Raw genomic sequence first — 5,255 nt, 5'->3', positions numbered from 1 at the left:
TAGAAGAGTGTGTGCATAGCAAAGGGGCAGGGGTGTGATGCTGGCTAAATAGGATGCAGTGTTCCAGACAGAAATACTACTGACCTAAAGGTTTTGCTGATTCTATTTGCAATGGTGTTTTATCAGGTAAGATCACAAAATAAGAAGTGACCACAAATGCAGGTTTAAGGATTATTCCAAATCTATAATAACAAAGCTACTTCTCATTCTTTTCACCAATATTAGGAGAACATCAGAAATTGTTGGTTATTATATTACTTATATTATCTTTTTTGAAACTTACCAATATAATTCTCTACTATAAACAGATTAGTATTCTGCCAGTGTACTCTGATATTGCTGCCAAGTATTTTTAAAATACTGAAATATTTAGCTGGTGTTTGGCAAACAGTGACTTAACTCCCCTCCTTGCAAGTAACTGGATGGCTGTGTCATCCCGTCACACCAGGGGGCTCCAGGTCCTTGCCCCAGTGCTTTGGACATTCCACTCTGATTAGCCAACACTAATGCCACTTATCAATTGTTTAGAATATTACTCCAGATTCCTTTATTACTTCGTTATCCATGCTATACAAACATTGACTACATGATGCAGTTTAAGGGCTGATGAAAACTGATTCAAGAGAACTGGGTTGGGGAAATTGAAACTTATATTCAGGGAAGAGTTCATTTCCAAATAGATTTAGAGACTTTCTTCAAATGTGCAGCAGGAATACCAGCTTGAATAGCTAACATTCAAAAGTTAAATAAATCATCCAAACAGCCATGTGCACAAATGCATATGTCAGTGTTATGGAGAGAATGTTTGTTTCCACCAAAACACAAACAAATTTCATATTTTGAGTCCAGGCCATGTGAAAGTATTTGGAAATGGAGTATTTGGGAAGTAATTAGGATTAGAGTAGGTCCTGATGGTGGGGACCTTATGATGAGATTCATGGCCTTATTAAGAAGAAGAGAGAGAAATCTCCATTTCTGTCTCTCTACACAAATACACTGAGGAAAGCCCATGTGAGGGCACAACTAGATGGCTTCCTTCTGCAAGCCAGGAGAAGTGCTCTCACCAGAAACTGAATCAGGCAGTACCTTGATCTTGAACTTCTAACCTCCAGAACTATGAGAAAATAAATTTCTGTTGTTTAAGTCACCCCAACTATGGTACTTTGTTATGACAGCCTGAGCAGACTAATATAGTCAATCATTGCATTAGGAATATCTATAATAATAACTACTGGAACTTATAGTTAAACCTAGTCTAAAATAATAGGGATTAAAATAAAATCTTTCGAGAAATAGAAAATAACACTTTTAATTAAGTCCTACTATGCTTCCCAAGGTCCTCATAAATAACATTTTATAGTATTTTGCTTTAATACATTTTTCTCAGTTTATGAGGCAAAACATTGCCCTCAACATATAAATGCCTTTATACACCCCATTTCCTGTGATACTAGATGTCACCTGATATTTTTTCCCACCAGGGTCATTTTTGAAAATGAAATTTACTGAACTTGTTTTTTTCTGCATGACCAGGCTGTTACCCTCTTTAAATTTCTCAAAGCTTCTTGATCCAGTATCTTTCAATCTGTGTACAAGGTTCATGAGGGTTCTATATATTTGAAATGACTAAAAGGGTGAGTGTTTTTAAAAATGTATCTAAAAGAATGCCATACTTCTTAAAATAATATTAGTAGAAAAGAAAAATAATATTACAGAATTTTTTTAAGTATGTATACAAGGTCAGGCAATTAAGATCAAGAACTCATCTTAGAAAAAGGCTACATACCTCATTGCTGAATATCACTATGGTCACCTTAGAAGTACTCCCCTTGGGAAGCTATGCATTGACGCCAGTGACTAGTCTACCCTTCAAAGCAATTTTGGAACTCTTTTTCTGGAATGGCCATCAGAGCTGTATTTGTATAACTCTTGATGTCCTGAATGTCATCAAAATGTCTTCCTCTCAATGTTTCCATTATCTTTGGGTAAAGAAAGAAGTCATTGGGGGCCAGATAAGGTGAGTAGAAAGGGTGTTCCAAAACAGTTTTTTGTTTACTGGCTAAAAGCTCTCTCACAGACAGTGCCGTGTGAGCTGGTACATCGTCGTGATGCAAGAGCCATGAATTGTTGGTGAAAAGTTCAGGTCGTTTTCATCCAACTTTTTTGCACAGCCTTTTCAGCACCTCCAAATAGTAAACTTGGTTAGCTGTTTGTCCAGTTGGTACAAATAATCCCTCTGATATCAAAAAAGGTTAACAGCATCATTTTGACTCTTGATTTGGACTGATGGAAATTTTTTGGTCATGGAGAATTGGTTGACTTCCATTGTGCACTTTGATGCTTTGTTTCAGGGTTGTACTGGTACACCCATGTTTCATTACCAGTAATAACATGGCCCAAAACATTGTCTTGCCTCTCCAAAAAGTCTTGGCAAACTTCAACTCTTCTTTGCTTTTTTGTTCATCGGTGAGCTCCTTCTGGGACAATTTTCATACACATCCTTGTCATGCCAAGATTTTCAGTTAAGATTTTCCTAACTGTTTCTCTATCAATGTTTACTTGGTGTGCTATGCTTCTCACAACTCTGGGGATATCTATCCTCTCATGATCTCAGAGATGTGAGCGGACTGAGAAGCAGTAAGGAAAAGAAGAGTGAAGTGAATCCAGCCTTGGGACACCCAATATAGCAACAACATAGGATTATTTAGAATGGCCAAAAATTTGAATTTCAATTTGAATGTATGAAAACAGAGACAACAGTAAAATAACTTGGGCAGATCCATGTAATGAACTACTCGGCAGCTATTGAAGTTATAGAATTACATTTGATAACGTGGAAAAGTCAAAGAAAAAAAAAACAGAAAAAAGTAAACACATCCATTTTCATTTAGATGGATTTGTGGATCCTTTGGAGTGTGAGGAACAAATAGGTGCTAATAATGAGCAGTCATTGAGGTCTTTGAAGCTCAGGTAAAACGAGTGACTCCCACGAATAGTCCAAATGCTTATCTTAGTGTACTAACTTGTCTCTTTACGTCACTTGGGGTAAAAAGACTTACATTTTGCTCTGACAGGATGGGCAATACTCACGCCTTGAAGACTATAGGAAATCCCTGGCTCTGAGCAATGTGAGGCCCTGGCTTCTCAGCCACACTCTCCAAGCATCTGTCTGAAAACAACCTGGGCCCAGAAGGTGAAGCATTTATGAATCTGGAGACAGACACTGTCTACTTCCTCAATCTCTTTATGTAATAAAATAACTGAGAAATAGTGGCCAGATGCTAGGCTGTGACCCTGCCCAGAGTTGGGGGTGAAAAAACCCTCATCATTTCTCCTTTGGGGAAGGTTCTCTCAGTAGTACCGTCACAAAAACTTTTCATTATCAGTTTGAATTAAGCTAAAGTGTAAATAAAACACTTGTAATCTCCCTGATTTATAGATAAATTTTTAATAGAATTCCAAGTCAGTTTATATTTAGAACCATAGCTACTTTTCATACCTTTGGCCTGGTCATATTTTTTCTTAAACGATGTTAAGAGAGCCTGTGGCATGAGGCTTAGTGAGGCAGAGGGGAGCAGGAGCGGAAAGGCATCAGAAAAAAGGAGGTCAAGGATAGCAGGTCACAGACAAGGCAAACAAAAGCAGATTTGCCTTTGTTTACTTTGCCAAAGGGGAGAAATTAACTTGATGGAAAGGGTAATTAAGCATTTCTTTTTCCATCATGGTCCAGCTCAGATTCATGTCCAGCTGTTCTGTTTTACATTGTGATGATTCTTCATGGAATCACAGAGTTAACAATGGCCAGTGTGACACTGAAGCTACATGGCACTACTTTCCCCACTATTAACCTTTATTTTATAAATAGGTACCAAAAGTCTCAGAATGAAGCTGTCCAATTTAGGCAACCAAATAATGGGAATGTTTACAAAGAAGTGTTGTCCAGGACAAAGAGGTAATTTGTACAGAGCAGCAGATTAGCATTGTAAGGTATTTTAGAGAGATTATCTGGACCAACACCCTCAGTTCCTAGGTGCAGAAATAGATTGTGTAAGCAGAATTGGCATTCCTACAGCTATGAAGCTTTTAGTTGTAAATCTAGAATCCCAACCCAAGCCAGTGTCCATCCCTTCATGATTGATTTTCTTATATTTTCAAAAACAACCTCAAAAGAATGTCAAGAATGAGTTGGTTTTTGTATACAAGTTTACTGTTTGGAATTTGAAATGTGTTTTTTAACAGAAACAAAGTAACTGGTGCATGATGGTAGTTTTCCCAGCCATGTCTCAAAGACTGTTAGTGCCTGAATTCAATAACTAAGAGTGATTGGCCACCTTCTAATGGGGGTTAATGAGAGCATAATGAAGACAAATGACCAGCCATAGCTCAACAGGTCTCCTGATGCTTAGGTCAATATCCTGTCTTATGGACCAGTTACTTTTTAGGTAAATATAGTTCAGACTTCTATATCCAACTTCATAGGACCAAGCACAATTCAGATCATGGCCATCTGAATGCTCTGGGAACACATTGCATGATATAAAGAGGGTGCCAAAAAAAGTATACACATTTTATGAAAGGAAAAAAACTATTAAAATTGTAATACTCGATATATACCGAGAACAAAAGATGAATACAAGTCACGTTTGACTTCTGCAATTACAAGAGGTGCTCAAAATGGTAACCATCAGTGTCCAGACACTTCTGATAACAGCCAACTACTGCTTGAGCAAAGTTGACCAAAGTGTCCACTTGTGAACTTTTTTGGCACCCCTGGTATTTTTCCTGTATATGGGAATAGTCACTACAGAGGTTCAATGACATCATAATTGGCTCTGGAGATTCTAGTTTACTGTGGATAAGCACACTTCTCAGATAAAAGAAAAATTACTTTATTCTAATTGTTTCACATAATAAGCCAGTGATTCAAATGAGCAGACCAGGATAAATGTATAATCAAATCAGTTCACAAGAATCATAGGAAATCCAGGTGATTGTTTCTGTGCAACTTTTCTGTCAAGCTAAGGTACTTGTGTGTGGATGTTTACACATTACAGAGCAAGAATATTTTATGTGTAGGTGTTTGTATATATCATTTATTTTGTTCAGACCCATTAGAACTTTTACACCAAAATGACCTCCTATCACTACACTAAATAGTTCTCAGGGGCTGCTTCTTACTAGATGTATTTTGTACACTTCCTGACTGGAAAACGGCTTCAATCATTTATAAATTTTTACTTTATAAGCACCTCTAA

This window comes from Hipposideros armiger, unplaced genomic scaffold, assembly GCF_001890085.2.
Source record: "Hipposideros armiger isolate ML-2016 unplaced genomic scaffold, ASM189008v1 scaffold_740, whole genome shotgun sequence".
Lineage (NCBI taxonomy): Eukaryota > Metazoa > Chordata > Mammalia > Chiroptera > Hipposideridae > Hipposideros > Hipposideros armiger.
This window is presented reverse-complemented; position numbering follows the sequence as displayed.